Source organism: Aethalodelphis obliquidens, unplaced genomic scaffold, assembly GCF_003676395.1.
Source record: "Aethalodelphis obliquidens isolate GAN/ISIS:26980383/991018 unplaced genomic scaffold, ASM367639v1 scaffold45, whole genome shotgun sequence".
NCBI lineage: Eukaryota > Metazoa > Chordata > Mammalia > Artiodactyla > Delphinidae > Aethalodelphis > Aethalodelphis obliquidens.
The window spans coordinates 14,789,613-14,808,286 of NW_020837989.1; positions in this window are offsets into that span (position 1 = coordinate 14,789,613).

Here is an 18,674-nt window from a genome sequence, read left to right on the forward strand (position 1 = left end):
TTGACCATTCTATATCAGCCTTTTGACATCATCTCATTTAATCTAATCATTTTTACTACCATATCAATTTGGACTTAGACATTTAACAATGATAATTCCTTCTCTTAAGAACATGTGTCCTGGGCTTCCCTGGTGGCACAGTGGTTAAGAATCTGCCTGCCGATGCAGGGGACACAGGTTTGAGCCCTGGTCTGGGAAGATCCCACATGTCGTGGGGCAACTAAGCCTGTGCGCCACAACTACTGAGCCTGCGCTCTAGACCCCGCGAGCCACAACTACTGAAGCCTGCGCACCTAAAGCCCGTGCCCCACAACAAAGAGAAGCCACCGCAGTGAGAAGCCCGTGCACAGCAACAAAGGAGCGCCCGCTCGCCGCAACTAGAGAAAGCCCATGTGCAGCAACGAAGACCCAACGCAGTCATAAATAAATAAATAAGTTTATTTTTAAATAAACGTGTCCTATCCCTTGGGGATGTTGATGGTAAAAACAGCTGCTCAGAGATGACAATACCCTTTGGTTTGTCAAATATACAAGGAACCTGTCTCACTAACACCTAAAGGAAAATCAACAAACTTATTCTTCAAGCTATATAGGGCACATAGGCTACACTCAAAGTGAGGAAGACAGTTGTTCATAAATGAAAATTGATGCAAAGTTTATTCTTAGTTTGGCAAGTAAGAGCCTGATTTTGGGTGCTGAAAATACAGAGGCATTTACACTAGTTGAATATGTTTTTAGACCTTCAGCTAATCTCTATTAACTGGCAGTAAGTGGCTCTTAAGAGCATTAGTAACTAAAGGGGTCTCCTTTTTTTTTTTTTTTTAATCAAGCTTCTGTTTCCCAGTTAAAATGAAAAAAAAAAAGCATTTTGCTAGGGAAACATTTTTTACTTTATTCGGTTACAGACATGCTAATCTCACAATAGTTCATACAGACCAGGGATCCCCAACCCCCAGGCCATGGACTGATAGTCCACGTTAGGAACCGGACAGCAGGAGGTGAGCGACAGCAGGCAAGGTGAGCGAGAGTGGGCGAACAAGCGAAGCTGCTTCTGCTGCTCCTCATTGCTCCCCATATCACTCGCACTACCTCCTGAACCTAACCCCCCTCCCAGGTCCGTGGAAAAATGGTCTTCCACAAAACCGGTCCCTGGTGCCAAAAAGGTTGGGGACCACTGATATAGACCCCATCAGAAACCAAAAAAACTTTCCTAACTCTATCCAGCCCACTTGAATAAAAAGTTTATACTGTTCACCTTCTATACCCTCCCCATAAATAGTCAATAGAATAATATGTGTACACAATGTAAATATGCCATAGCTTTTCTATTAATGTGGCATGGTCTTGCAAAGTACTGTCTTTGAGTATACATGGGATTATACTGGAAATAAGAATCTAGGTCATCCAAAGCCATTAGGGTTGTTTGCTAGCATTACAAGGAACGGAGATAAAAATAAAACTCTTGGCAGAGGGGAAGATGGTGCAAGAGTAAGGCGCAGAGATCACCTTCCTCCCCACAGATACACCAGAAATACATCTACACGTGGAACAACTCCTACAGAACACCTACTGAACGCTGGCAGAGACCTCAGACCTCCCAAAAGGAGAGGGGATTAAGAGCGCTGCTTAAAAGAGCTCCAGAGACGGATGCGAGCCGTGGCTAACAGCGCAGACCCCAGAGACGGGCATGAGACACTAAGGCTGCTGCTACCACCACCACCAAGAAGCCTGTGTGCGAGCACAGGTCACTATCCACACCCCACTTCCGGGGAGCCTGTGCAGCCCACCACTGCCAGGGTCCCAGGATCCAGGGACAGCTTCCCCGGGAGAACGCACAGCGCGCCTCAGGCTGCTGCAACGTCACGCCGGCCTCTGCCGCTGCAGGCTCACCCCGCACTCCGTGCCCCTTCCTCCAACCCGGCGTGAGTGAGCCAGAGTCCCCGAAGCAGCTGCTCCTTTAACCCCGTCCTGTCTGAGCGACGAACAGACGCCCTCCTGCAACCTACATGCAGAGGCGGGGCCAAATCCAAAGCTGAGCCCCCGGACCTGTGCGAACAAAGAAGAGAAAGGGAAATCTCTCCCAGCAGCCTCAGAAGCAGCGGATTAAAGCTCCACAATCAACTTGATGTACCCTGCATCTGTGGAATACCTGAATAGACAACGAATCATCCCACATTGAGGAGGTGGACTTTGAGAGCAAGATTTATGATTTTTTTCCCCTTTTCCTCTTTTTGTGAGTGTGTATGTGTATGTTTCTGTGTGAGATTTTGTCTGTATAGCCTTGCTTTCACAATTTGTCCTAGGGTTCCATCTGTCCATTTTTTGTGGTTTTTTTTTTACTTTAAAAAAAATTTTTTCTTAAAAATTTTTTATTTTAATTACTTTATTTTATCTTACTTTATTTTAATTTTACCGTCTTTCTTTCTTCCTACTTTTTCTTCCTTTTATTCTGAGCCATGTGGATGAAAGGCTCCTGGTGCTGCAGCCAGGAGTCAGTGCTGTGCCTCTGAGGTGGGAGAGCCAACTTCAGGACACTGCTCCACAAGAGACCTCCAAGCTCCACATAATATCAAATGGGAAAATCTCCCAGAGATCTCCATCTCAACACCAGCACCCAGCTTCACTCAACGACCAGCAAGCTACAGTGCTGGACACCCTATGCCAAACAACTAGCAAGACAGGAACACAACCCCACCCATTAGCAGAGAGGCTGCCTAAAATCATAGTAAGTCCACAGACACCCCAAAACACACCACTAGACGTGGACCTGCCCACCAAAAAGACAAGATCCAGCCTCAACCACCAAGAACGCAGGCACTAGTCCCCTCCACCAGGAAGCATACACAACCCACTGAACCAACGTTAGCCACTGGGGACAGACACCAAAAACAACGGGAACTACGAACGTGCAGCCTGCAAAAAGGAGACCCCAAACACAGTAAGATAAGCAAAATGAGAAGACAGAAAAACACACAGCAGAAGAAGGAGCAAGATAAAAACCCACCAGACCTAACAAATGAAGAGGAAATAGGCAGTCTACCTGAAAAAGAATTCAGAATAATGATAGTAAAGATGACCCAAAATCTTGGAAATAGAATAGAGAAAATGCAAGAAACATTTAACAAGAACCTAGAATAACTAAAGATGAAACGAGCAACAATGAACAACACAATAAATGAAATTTAAAATACTCTAGATGGGATCAATAGCACAGTAACTGAGGCAGAAGAACGGATAAGTGACCTGTAAGATAAAATAGTGGAAATAACTACTGCAGAGCAGAATAAAGAGAAAAGAATGAAAACAACTGATGACAGTCTCTGACACCTCTGGGACAACATTAAATGCACCAACATTCGAATTATAAGAGTCCCAGAAGAAGAAGAGAAAAAGAAAGGGACTGAGAAAATATTTGAAGAGATTATAGTTAAAAACTTCCCTAATATGGGAAAGGAAATAGTTAATCAAGTCCAAGAAGCACAGAGAGTCCCATACAGGATAAATCCAAGGAGAAACACGGCAAGACACATATTAATCAAACTGTCAAAAATTAAATACAAAGAAAACACATTAAAAGCAGCAAGGGAAAAACAACAAATAACACACAAGGGAATCCCCATAAGGTTAACAGCTGATCTTTCAGCAGAAACTCTGCAAGCCAGAAGGGACTGGCAGGACATATTTAAAGTGATGAAGGAAAAAAACCTACAACCAAGATTACTGTACCCAGCAAGGATCTCATTCAGATTTGATGGAGAAATTAAAACCTTTACAGACAAGGAAAAGCTGAGAGAGTTCAGCACCACCAAACCAGCTTTACAACAATGCTAAAGGAACTTCTCTAGGCAAGAAACACAAGAGAAGGAAAAGACCTACAATAACGAACCCAAAACAATTAAGAAAATAGGAATAGGAACATACATATTGATAATTACCTTAAATGTAAATGGATTAAATGCTCCCACCAAAAGACACAGATTAGCTGAATGGATACAAAAACAAGACCCATATATATGCTGTCTACAAGAGACCCACTTCAGACCTAGAGACACATACAGACTGAAAGGGGATGGAAAAAGATATTCTATGAAAATGGAAACCAAAAGAAAGCTGGAGTAGCAATTCTCATCTCAGACAAAATAGACTTTAAAGTAAGGACTATTAGAAGAGACAAAGAAGGACACTACATAATGATCAAGGGATCAATCCAAGAAGAAGATATAACAATTGTATATATTTATACACCCAACATAGGAGCACCTCAATACATAAGACAGATACTAACAGCCATAAAAGGGGAAATCGACAGTAACACATTCATAGTAGGGGACTTTAACACCCCACTTTCACCAATGGACAGATCATCCAAAATGAAAATAAATAAGGAAACACAAGCTTTAAATGATACATTAAACAAGATGGACTTAATTGATATTTATAGGACATTCCATCCAAAAACAACAGAATACACATTTTTCTCAAGTGCTCGTGGAACATTCTCCAGGATAGATCATATCTTGGGTCACAAATCAAGCCTTGGTAAATTTAAGAAAACTGAAATTGTATCAAGTATCTTTTCCAACCACAACACTATGAGACTACGTATCAATTACAGGAAAAGATCTGTTAAAAATACAAACATATGGAGGCTAAACGATACACTACGTAATAACGAAGTGATCACTGAAGAAATCACAGAGGAAATCAAAAAGTACCTAGACAAATGACAATGGAGACACAACGACCCAAAATCTATGGGATGCTGCAAAAGCAGTTCTAAGAGGGAAGTTTATAGCAATACAATCCTACCTTAAGAAACAGGAAACATCTCGAATAAACAAACTAAACTTGCACCTAAAGCAATTAGAGAAAGAAGAACAAAAAAACCCCAAAGTTAGCAGAAGGAAACAAATCATAAAAATCAGATCATAAATAAATGAAAAAGAAATGAAGGAAACGATAGCAAAGATCAATAAAACTAAAAGCTGGTTCTTTGATAAGATAAACAAAATTGATAAACCATTAGCCAGACTCATCAAGAAAAAAAGGGAGAAGACTCAAATCAATAGAATTAGAAATGAAAAAGGAGAAGTAACAACTGACAGTGCAGAAATACAAAAAATCATGAGAGATTACTACCGGCAACTCTATGCCAATAAAATGGACAACCTGGAAGAAATGGACAAATTCTTAGAAATGCACAACCTGCCAAGACTGAATCAGGAAGAAGTAGAAAATAAGAACAGACCAATCACAAGCACTGAAATTGAAACTGTGATTAAAAATCTTCCAACAAACAAAAGCCCAGGACCCGATGGCTTCACAGGCGAATTCTGTCAAACATTTAGAGAAGAGCTAACACCTATCCTTCTCAAACTCTTCCAAAATATAGCAGAGGTAGGAACACTCCCAAACTCATTCTACGAGGCCACCATCACCCTGATACCAAAACCAGACAAGGATGTCACAAAGCAAGAAAACTACAGGCCAATATCACTGATGAACATAGATGCAAATATCCTCAACAAAATACTAGCAAACAGAATCCAACAGCACATTAAAAGGATCATACACCATGATCAAGTGGGGTTTATTCCAGGAATGCAAGGGTTCTTCAATATACGGAAATAAATCAACGTGATACACCATATTAACAGATTGAAGGAAAAAAACCATATGATCATCTCAATAGATGCAGAGAAAGCTTTCGACAAAATTCAACACCGATTTATGATAAAAAAAGTAGGCATAGAGGGAACCTTCCTCAACATAATAAAGGCCACATATGACAAACCCACAGCCAACATCACCCTCAATGGTGAAAAACTGAAAGCATTTCCACTAAGATCAGGAACAAGACAAGGCTGCCCACTCTCACCAGTCTTATTCAACATAGTTTTGGAAGTTTTAGCCACAGCAATCAGAGAAGAAAAGGAAATAAAAGGAATCCAAATCGGAAAAGAAGTAAAGCTGTCACTGTTTGCAGATGACATGATACTATACATAGAGAATCCTAAAGATGCTACCAGAGAACTCCTAGAGCTAATCAATGAATTTGGTAAAGTTGCAGGATACAAAATTAATGCACAGAAATCTCTGGCATTACCATACACTATGATGAAAAATCTGAAAGTGTAATTAAGAAAACACTCCCATTTACCACTGCAACAAAAAGAATAAAATATCTAGGAATAAACCTACCTAAGGAGACAAAAGACCTGAATATGGAAAATTATAAGACACTGATGAAAGAAATTAAAGATGATACAAATAGATGGAGAGATATACCATGTCCTTGGATTGGAAGAGTGAACATTGTGAAAATGACTGTACTACCCAAAGCAATCTACAGAATCAATGCAATCCCTATCAAACTACCACTGGCATTTTTCACAGAATTAGAACAAAAAATTTCACAATTTGTATGGAAACACAAAAGACCCCGAATAGCCAAAGCAATCTTGAGAACAAAAAACGGAGCTGGAGGACTCAGGCTTCCTGACTTCAGGCTATACTACAAAGCTACCAATAATCAAGACAGTATGGCACTGGCACAGAAACAGAAATATAGATCAATGGAACAGGATAGAAAGCCCAGAGATAAACCCACACACATATGGTCACCTTATTTTTGATAAAGGAGGCAGGAATGTACAGTGGAGAAAGGACAGCCTCTTCAATAAGTGATGCTGGGAAAACTGGACAGGTATATGTAAAAGTATGAGATTAGAACACTCCCTAACACCATACACAAAAATAAGCTCAAAATGGATTAAAGACCTAAATGTAAGGCCAGAAACTATCAAACTCTTGGAGGAAAACACAGGCAGAACACTCTATGACATAAATCACAGCAAGATCCTTTTTGACCCACCTCGCAGAGAAATGGAAATGAAAACAAACAAATGGGACCTAATGCAACTTCAAAGCTTTTGCACAGCAAAGGAAACCATAAACAAGACCAAAAGACAACCCTCTGAATGGGAGAAAATATTTGCAAATGAAGCAACTGACATAGGATTAATCTGCAAAATTTACAAGCAGCTCATGCAGCTCAATAACAAAAAACAACCCAATCCAAAAATGGGCAGAAGACCTAAATAGACATTTCTCCAAAGAAGATATACAGATTGCCAACAAACACATGAAAGAATGCTCAACATCATTAATCATTAGAGAAATGGAAATCAAAACTACAATGAGATATCATCTCACACCGGTCAGAATGGCCATCATCAAGAAATTTAGAAACAATAAATGCTGGAGAGGGTGTGGAGAAAAGGGAACCCTCTTGCACTGCTGGTGGGAATGTGAATTGTTACAGCCACTACGGAGAACAGTATGGAGGTTCCTTAAAAAACTACAAATAGAACTACCATTTGACCCAGCAATCCCACTACTGGGCATATACCCTGAGAAAACCATAATTCAAAAAGAGTCATGTACCAAAATGTTCATTGCAGCTCTATTTACAATAGCCAGGAGATGGAAACAACCAAAGTGTCCATCATCGGATGAATGGATAAAGAAGATGTGGCACAGATATACAATGGAGTATTACTCAGCCATAAAAAGAAACGAAACTGAGTTATTTGTAGTGAGGTGGATGGATCTAGAGTCTGTCATACAGAGTGAAGTAAGTCAGAAAGAGAAAGACAAATACTATATATGTGCTAACACATATATAGAGAATCTAAGAAAAAAAAGTTGCCATGTAGAACCTGGGGGTAAGACAGGAATAAAGACACAAACCTACTAGAGAATGGACTTGAGGATATGGGGAGGGGGAAGGGTAAGCTGTGACAAAGTGAGAGAGTGGCATGGACATATATACACTACCAAACGTAAAATGGATAGCTGGTGGGAAGCAGCCGCATAGCACGGGGAGATCAGCTCGGTGCTTTGTGACCACCTGGAGGGGTGGGATAGGGAGGGTGGGAGGGAGGGAGATGCAAGAGGGAGGAGATATGGGAACATATGTATAACTGATTCACTTTGTTATAAAGCAGAAAGTAACACACCATTGTAAAGCAATTATACTCCAATAAAGATGTAAAAAAAATAAAAATAAAAAAATAAAACTCTTTCCAAGTGGTGGTAATAGGGGATAGTGTGCATAAAAACCAAACAAAGATTCAGAGAACATGAAACTATATCATAAATACCTCTTGATCAGTTTCACTACCAAGTATGTGGCAAGTGTGCTAGAGGAGTCAATTAAAAGACCACTAAGCCAATACTAAAACTTCAGCGTGATGTTCCTGCCCTCAAGGAATCAAAGATGAGACACGTGGCTCATCAATTCCATTGCTCTGTGTCTATTCCAAAGGAAAAAAACATGGGCACACGACGAGTTGCATGCAGATATTCACAGCACCATTATTCATAATAGCCAAGAGGGGGAAAGAACTCAAATGTCCATCAACATAAACACAACATTAATGAATGAACACATACACAAAATGCAGCAGAGCCATACAATAAAATACTACACAGCAATAAAAAAAAGATAATGATACATGCTATAATATGGATCAATCTCAAAAACATTATGCTAAGTAAAGGAAGTCATACCAAAAAGACCACATATTGCTTGATTTCACTTATATGAGATGTCTAGAGAAGGCAAAGCTATAGAGTCAGAAAGCAGATCAATGGCTTCCTATGGCTGGGGATGGCATCAGGGCCTAAGTGAAAATAGGTATGAGGGAACTGTATGGGAAGATGGAAATGTTCTAAAATTGCATTATAATGATGGTTTTGCAACTCAGTAAATTTAATAAAAATCACTAACATGTACATTTAAAGCGAGTAAATTTTATGGTATGTAAATTTATGGTATGTAAATATAGATATATAGATATAGATATATATAAAATATCTAGGAGTGGACAAGCAAAGTATAATTGCCATTCACTGTATCAGAGGCTGGTACAAAGTACTTTGTGCAGCTGTTTTTCAGGAAAGCCTATGAAAAGGTGTTTTCGTTGTGCTGGGTGCTAAAGGAAGAGTTGAAGTTCAGCACAGACAAGGACTTACTCATTTAATATTAATAGATTTCTCTCCCAATCTTTTATATGTTGTACTCACCCTGAGATAGCAACCATGCACAAACAGACTGCCAATGTGACAGATAATAAAAACTCATAGCATACACGACTGCTCATTTTAAATACAAAAGAATGTGTGGCACAAATACTGTTAATAATTTTAGACCTTAGTAGTTACAACTTCATAATGAGACAAATGTGGGTTCAAGCCTTTTGTCCTTCACTAAGTCTGCGACCTTGGGAAAGTTCTACAGCCACTTTAAGCCTACTTCCACAACTGAAAAATGGAAGTAATACCAACATCTTAAAGGAATGAGAATTAAATGAGATACGACATATTTAAGCTGCTTTAGTTCAGTTACTACCATACAGCAAGTGCTCAAGACATGTTAGATTTCAAGGAAATATAAGGGAAAAATCTAAGACATCTAAGGAAATCTAAAAGAAGAGGGGAATTTTGTTTTTAATGCTCTCCCAAAAAACATACATAAAGGGTCAAGGTGAATCAGATGAAGAGTGATGTGAACACCAGAACTGCATACAAATTTCCAACCTCACATATCCTAATTAATAAAAGTCACACTGTTTTGTTACTGGCCTGCATTTTCATTATCCTGTACATTCCCAACTACCAGACCTTGGCAGGGGTCATCCAGAGGCACTCAACATTCCTTCAGAGAGGGTCTTCCATTTCCAACCCATATCTGAAAGCATGAGAAGAGCAGTGCCAAGGCAGTAAGATCAAAGGAGAAGTGGGAAGTTATAGATTTGATCTAAGTCTTCTGTGCAGAATTTTTCTTGGTCAATGAGAAGTCTGGCAAAGAAAGGGAACCAGCCTGTTTACCCCACATGGAGAGTTTCCCAAAGCTATCACTGTAACTGATACATATAAATATGGACTAAATTTCATTAACTGTTATTAGTGAGAGGGAGGACAATCTGAGCTAAAAATCAAGATTGTAAATTTTACATAGCCAAGGGAATAGAAAACATATCCACACACAAAACTTCTACACAAATATTCACAGCATTATTCATAATGCCCAGAAAGTGGAAACAATTTAAATGTCCATCAACTGATAAATGGATAAATAACATGGTATATTCATACAATGAAATATTATTTAGCAATGAAAAGAAATGAAATACTGATACATACATTTTTTGGATGAACTTTGCAAATACTATGCTAAGTAAAAGAAGCCAGTCACAAAAGATCACATATTTTATAAACCCATTTACATTAAATGTCCAGAATAAACAAATCTGGACATTTATTATGGACAGAAAGTAGATTTGAGATTCCCAGGGGCTGGGGGAGGAGGAGGGGATATTAAAGAGTGACTGCTTAATGGGTACCAACCTTCTTTTTAAGGTAACGAAAATGTTCTAAAAGAAACTTGTATTGATGATTGCACAACTCTGCGCATACAAAAAGCCTTTGAATTGTACATTTTAACTGTATGTTTTTTGGTATCTGAATTGTATGTTTTTTGGTATCTGAATTATAGTTCAAAAAAAGATGTTAAAAAAAAAGGAAAGAGGGACTTCCCTGGTGGCACAGTGGTTAAGAATCCGCCTGCCAATGCAGGGGACACAAGTTCGAGCCCTGGTCCGGGAAGATCCCACATGCCCCAGAGCAACTAAGCCCGTGCACCACAACTACTGAGCCCGCACGCCTAGAGCCCGTGCTCCGGAACAAGAGAAGCCACCGCAATGAGAAGCCCATGCACCACAACAAAGAGTAGTCCCCACTCAGCCCCCGCTCACTGCAGCTAGAGAAAGCCCACACACAGCAATGAAGACCCAATGCAGCCAAAAATAAATAAATAAATTTATTAAAAAATAAGAAAGGAAAGAACTAGATAACCTAATTAGCCCTATATCTATTGAATTGAATTTGCAGTTAAAAACCTTTCCATAAAGAAAACTCTAGGCCCACATGGTTTCACTGGTGATTTCTACCACACACTTAAGGAAGAAATAATACCAATTCTACAGAATCTCCTCCCAAAACAAAACTGCACAGGAGGGAATACTTCTCAATCCATTCTAATCCATTATGCTGATACCAAAATTAGACAAAAATTACAAGAAAAGAAAACTACAGACTAATATCCCCTGTGAACATAAATGGAAAAATTCTACACAAAACTTTACCAAATAGTATTTAACAATCAATTACAAGGATGACACATGATGATCAAAGGGTTACACAAGGAATGCAAGATTGGATTCACATTTCAAAATCAACCGATGCAATTCACAACAGTGAAAAACTGAAAATGAAAAATCCGTATGATTATCCAAATAGATACAGACAAAGCATTTGACAAAACCCAACATACACTCTTAATTTAAAACAAACTCTTAGCAAACTAGGAATAGAAGGAAACTTCCTCAACTTTATAAAGGGTATTTACAAAACATCTTCTGCTAGTATCATACTTAATGGGAAAACACTGAATATTTTCCTCCTAATTTCAGTAAAAAAAACAAAACAGGGATGTATATACTCTTACAACTTCCATTTACCACTGTACTGGAGGCTTTAGCCAATACAATTAGGCAAGAAAGGAATAAGATGCAATCAGATTAGCGGGAACAAGTAAAACTATCTTTACTCATAGACAACATGATCATCTATCTAGGGAATCTACAAAAAAAGTACTAGACTTCAAAAAGTTAAACACAGGGGCTTCCCTGGTGGCGCAGTGGTTGAAAGTCCGCCTGCCGATGCAGGGGACACGGGTTCGTGCCCCGCTCTGGGAAGATCCCACATGCCGTGGAGCGGCTGGGCCCGTGAGCCATGGCCGCTGGGCCTGCGCATCTGGAGCCTGTGCTCCACAACGGGAGAGGCCACAACAGTGAGAGGGCCGCGTACCGCAAAAAAAAAAAAAACACAGAATTACCACATGACCCTGTAATTCCACTCCTAGGTATAAACCCAAAAGAATGGAAAACAGGTACTCAAGCAAATACATTTACACATGTTCATAATAGCAGCATTATCCACCACAGCCAAAAGAGGGAAATAGCACACATGACCATCAATGGGTGAATGGTTAAATAAATTGTAGTATGTATAAACAATGGAATAGTACTCGGCCATAAAAAGAAATGAAGTATGAATTCATGCTACCATGTGGATGAACCTCCAATTAAGTGAAAAAAGCTGACACAAAGGGTGATATATTGTATAATTTCATTCACATGAAATACCTAGGATAGACAAATCTATTGATATAGAAAGAAGGCTGTTGGCTGGCAGGCTCTGGGGGAAGAGAATAATGGGGAGAAATTACTTTATGAGTAAAGGTTTTACATTGGGGTTATTAAAATATTTTGGAACTAGACAGAGATGGTGGTTGCACAACACTGAGAATATACTAAATGCCACTGAATTAAATGGTTAATTTTATGTTTTATTAATTTCATCTCAATAAATTACTAGTTTTAAAAAAGCTACTAGAACTAATGAGTTTAGCAAAAAAAGAAAATTACAGACCAATATCACTGATGAGTATAGATGCAAAAATCCTCAACAAAATACTAGCAAACAGAATCCAACAACACATTAAAAGGATCATACACCATGATCAAGTGGGATTTATCCCAGGGATGCAAGGATTCTTTTTTTTTTTTTTTTTTAACATCTTTATTGGGGTATAATTGCTTTACAATGGTGTGTTAGTTTCTGCTTTATAACAAAGTGAATCAGTTATACATATACATATGTTCCCATATCTCTTCCCTCTTGCGTCTCCCTCCCTCCCACCCAAGGATTCTTCAATATACACAAGTCAATCAATGTGTACACCATATTAACAAATTGAAGAAGAAAAACCATATGATCATCTCAATAGATGCAGAAAAAGCTTTTGACAAAATTCAACACCCATTTGTGATAAAAACTCCCCAGATAGTGGGCATAGAGGGAACATACCTCAACACAATAAAGTCCATATACAACAAACTTACAGCTAACATCATACTCAACAGTGAAAAGCTGAAAGCATATCCTCTAAGATCAGGAACAAGGCAAGGATGTCCACTCTCGCCACTTTTATTCAACATAGTTTTTGGAAGTCCTAGCTTCCAAATCAGAGAAGAAAAAGAAATAAAAGAAAACAAATTGGAAAAGAAGAAGTAAAACTGGCACTGTTTGCAGATGACATGATACCATACATAGAAAATCCTAAACATGCCACCAGAAAACTACTAGAACCAATCAATGAATTTGGTAAGGTTGCATAAATAAGAACACACAGAAATCTCTTGCATTCCCTATACACTAACAACAAAAGATCAGGAAGAGAAATTAAGGAAACAATCCCATTCATCACTGCAACAAAAAGAATAAAATACCTAGGAATAAACTTACCGAAGCAGGTAAAAGACCTGTACTCAGAAAACTATAAGACACTAGTGAAAGAAATCAAAGAAGACACAAACAGATGGAAAGATATACGTGTTCATGGATTGGAAGAATCAATATTGTTAAAATGATTATACTACCCAAGGCATTCTACAAATTCAAATGCAATCCCTATCAATTTACCAATGACATTTTTCACAGAAAAATGAATTTTACAACATCTTAAAATTTGTATGGAGACACAAAAAACCCCCAATAGCAAAAGCAATCTTGAGAAAGAAAAATAGAGCTGGAGGAATAAGGCTCCCTGACTTCAGATTATGCTACAAAGCCACAGTCATCAAAACAGTATGGTACTGGCACAAAAATAAATATAGATCAATGGAACAGGAGAGAAAGCCCAGAAATAAACCCACACACCTATGGTCAATTAATCTATGACAAAGGAGGCAACAGTACACAATGGTGGAAAGACAGTCTCTTCAACAAACAATACTGGGGAAACTGGAGAGCTACATGTAGAAAAATGAAATTAGACGATTTCTTAACACCATACACACAAAAACAAACTCAAAATGGATTAAAGACCTAAATGTAAGACCAGACACTATAAAACTCGCAGAGGAAAACATAGGAAGAACACTCTCTTAACATAAATCACAGCAAGATCTTTTTTGACTCACCTCCTAGAGTAATGGAAATAAAAACAACAATAAACAAATGGGACCTAATGAAACTTAAAAGCTTTTGCACAGCAAAGGAAACCATAAACAAGATGAAAAGACAACCCTCAGAATGGGAGAAAATATTTGCAAATGAATAAATGGTCAAAGATTAATCTCCAAAATATACAAACAGCTCATGCAGCTCAATATGAAAAAAACAAACAACCCAATCCAGAAATGGGCAGAAGAGTAATAGACATTTCTCCAAAGAAGACATACAGATGGCCAACAAACACATGAAAAGATGCTCAACATCACTAATTATTACAGAAATGCAAATCAGAACTACAATGAGGTATGACCTCACACTGGTTAGAATGGTCATCATTAGACAATCTACAAACAATAAATGCTGCAGAGGGTGTGGAGAGAAGGGAACCCTCTTGCATTGTTTTGGTAGGAATGTTAATTTATACAGCCACTATGGAGAACAGTACAGAGGTTCCTTAAAAAACTAAAAATAGAATTACCATATGACCCAGCAATCCCACTACTGGGCATATACCCAGAGAAAACCATAATTCAAAAAGACACATGCACCCCAATGTTCACTGCAGCACTATTTACAATAGCCAGGTCACAGGAGCAACCTAAATGTCCATCGACAGACGAATGGATTAAGAAGATGTGGTATATATATACAATGGAATATTACTCAGCCATAAAAAGAAACGAAATTGGGTCATTTGCAGAGACGTGGGTGGACCTAGAGACTGTCATACAGAGTAAAGTCAGTCAGAAAGAGAAAAACAAATATTGTATATTAATGCATATTTGTGGAATCTAAAAAAATGGTAGAGATGAACGGGTTTTCAAGGCAGAAACAGACACAGATGTAGAGAACAAACGTATGGACACCAAGCAGGTAAAGGGGTGGTGGGATGAAATGGGAGATTGGGATTAATATATACACTAATATGTATAAACTAGATAGTTAATGAGAATCTGCTCTATAGCACAGGAAACTCCACTTTGCTGTGCAGTAGAAACTAACACAACATTGTAAAACAACTATACCCCAATTAAAAAAAAAAATGGGCTGAAGACTTAAATAGGCATTTCTCCAAAGAAGATGCACAAATGGCCCACCTGAATATGAAAAGATGGCTCAGCTTCACTCATCATTAGGGAAACACAAATTAAGACCACAAAGCTTCTACGTGTTAGGATGGCTATTACCAAAAAGTCAAAATACAACAAGTGTTGGTGAGGATGTGGGTAAACAGGAACCCTTGTATACTGTTGGTAGGAATGCAAAATGGTGGAGTTGCTATGGAAAACAGCATGGAGCCTCCTCAAAAAATTAAAAATTTAAGTACCATATGATCCAGCAATCTCACTTCTGGGTATATATCCAAAAGAATGGAAATCGGGATCTTGAAGAGATATCTGCACCCCCAAGTTCACAGCAGCCACTATTCACAACAGCCAGGATGTGGAAACAATGTAATGTCCATCAGGGGATGAAGAGGTAAAGAAAATGTGGTATACATATACAATGGAATGTTATTTAGGCATTAAAGAGAAGAAAATTCTGCAATATGCAACAACATAGATGAACCCAGAGGACATTATGCTAAGGGAAGTAAGCCAGTCATAGAATAATAAATAATGCATGATACCACTTACATGAGACATCTAAAATAGTCAAACTCATAGAATCACAGAGTGGAATGTTGCTTGCCAGGGGCTGGGGGGAGGAGGTTAAGGTCAGGAAGTTGCTAATCGATAGGCATAAAATTTCAGTTATGCAAGATGAAGATCTGCTGAACAACACTGTGCCCAGTTAACCATATTGTATTGTACACGTAAAAATTTGTTACGAGGGTAGGAAAAATTTACTATTTTTCTGGCTCACAGAGCCCTCCTTGAAGAAAGAGCTTAATGTACAATGTCAATAAATAATTTGGAAATACCTTCAAAGTCAACGGCGAGGGTGACTTATAAAGCAAAGAAGAAAGTTTTGTTACTGCATGTGTTTAGTAATGCCTTTGAAAATCTGTGTTTAGCAGTTGTTTCAGTAACATTATATAACAGTCTGAAGCATTAAAAACGGACTGGGGCAGGGGAATGTAGTCAAAAGACTAAAAATAATTTTTAATTTTTATCTAAATTATGAGCTTTTTCAAGTATAGCTGGTACTTTCAATAAAGTCCACAAGAGAGCTGGCAAATCTCAAGCTATAATTAAGAATTTTCAAAGATTAATCTGTACATGAAAGCAAATAACACAACAGTAGAATTATTCAAATTGCAGGCTTCAGGAGGTCAAAAATAAGACAAAGATTTAGATTAAAATGCTGATATTGTAGTGAACAGACCTCTAATCCTAAAAATGTGAAAATATACTTTCTACCCTGGAAATACAGTGTGTCAGCAACCTCCAGGATTGTTACAATTAAAAAGACAGACAATAAAAAGTGTTGGCAAGGATGTGGAAAAACTGGTATCCCTATACATTGCTGTTGGAAATGTAAAATGGTGCACCCACTGTGTAAAACACAGTGCACTTCCTCACATAGTTAAACCTAGAATTACTGTATGTCCCCGATATTCCACTCCTAGGTATATATTCAAGAGAATACTTTTTCTTACAAAATAGTTTTTCTTACACAAAAACTTGTACATGAATGTTCACAGCAGCATCATTCACAATAGCCAAAAGGTGTAAACACCCAAATGTCCATCAACTGATGAGTGGATAAATAAAATGTAATATATGCATACAATGTAGCATTATTCAACCATAAAAAAAGAACGAAGTACTGTTACATGCTACAACATGGACAAACCTTAAATTCATGTGAAGTAAAAGAAACCAGTCACATAAGACCACATATTGTATGATTCCATTTATAAGAGACATCCAGAGTAGGCAATCCATAGAGAGAGAGTAGATGAGCTGTTGCCAGAGCAAGGGAAGCAGGGAGAGAGGAAATAACTGCTAATGGCCATAACGTTTCTTTTTCAGGTGATAACAATGTTCTGGAATTAGTGCTAATGATTGCAGAACTTTGTGAATATACTAAAAATCACTGAATTGTACACTTTGAAAGATACAGTGCATCAGAGCAGGGTGATACATCTGATTAAACAAGGCATAATCTCTGTGACCTGGGGGCCATGAACAGTTCAGCTGTTTCCCACTTAAATATATCACAAATTACATACCTTCTTGTGGCCAAGTATCAAAGACAGACACTGTCAAATCACAAACATGAACCAGAAAGCTGATATGACACCACCTCTCATGTACAAAGCTGCCAGAGATTCAGCTGAAAGACTGGATTTTGCTGAAACCTCTTATGGTTGATGTGTTCTAAGAGTTCATCAATAAATACACATTTAAGTACAGAGCTGAGAAAATATTTTTCCCAAGCACTTCTTGCTCTAGCCAGATCCATCTTTTGGTCTTCAGAACCACAGGAAGAAAGTCTCAGCATTATTTTTACCTTGAATACGAATGTTTCCAGAATATACTAAATTCCTGACTAAGTGTTTTATAAGAAACTGTGTTCTGTGTCTACAACATGGGAATAAGGCACTGTAATAAATATGATCCTAAAAGGACCCATTTCCCCTACCAGTTATGGGTAGATGGGAAGAAATTTGTCCCAAGCATAGTAATTAATATCACCAATGATATTCAATAATCTGGAAAAGAGCTGTTGACTACAGCAGAGGTTGACCTTCAATTATAATGAGGGTCAATAAAGGGCCAATTACCCAGAACATTAAAATTCACGGACAACAGCTTTTAGCACTCCATTTTTAAAGAAAAAGGATTATGCCTTTAGTGTTTACACTCCAAATCCAAAATTGTAGGATGTTATCAGGGGCTCTTATAGTCAACACAGACACTCAAACCAAGCTTGTAGTACCACAGATTACATGTGCTTCAGAGGAAAGGCCTACGTTTGTGTTGATCACCTACCCCCAGAGCTTAGCACAGTGATTAGCATTTTATTAGTAACATTTCTTAAACTAATATTTGATGAAATCCAATCTAAAATAATGACCTTAAGCCACTGTAAAATGGGAATTTAAAAAAATGTAACATATCCCTCTTATATCTCTACTTACGAAAGCAGTAGAGGAAGAGAACTTTTAGAGGGATTTTTCAAGTTCCTTTTTTTTTTTTTCTTTGCGGTACGCGGGCCTCTCACTGTTGTGGCCTCTTCCGTTGCGGAGCACAGGCTCCGGACGCGCAGGCTCAGCGGCCATGGCTCACGGGCCCAGCCGCTCCGCGGCATGTGGGATCTTCCTGGACCGAGGCACGAACTCCTGTCCCCTGCATCGGCAGGCGGACTCTCAAACACTGCGCCACCAGGGAAGCCCTCAAGTTCCCTTTTAAAGCACATACTGACTATAGTCACTCTTCCAAGAGCAAATTAAATAAGTACAAAGAAATACTGTACAATAGACGTCTACCATCATTTTTGCATCTGGGGCAAAGGATGAGCTTGGATAAGTTAAATACTTTATTAGCCAGGCTGCCCACAGGAAGGGACTGATTATTCTC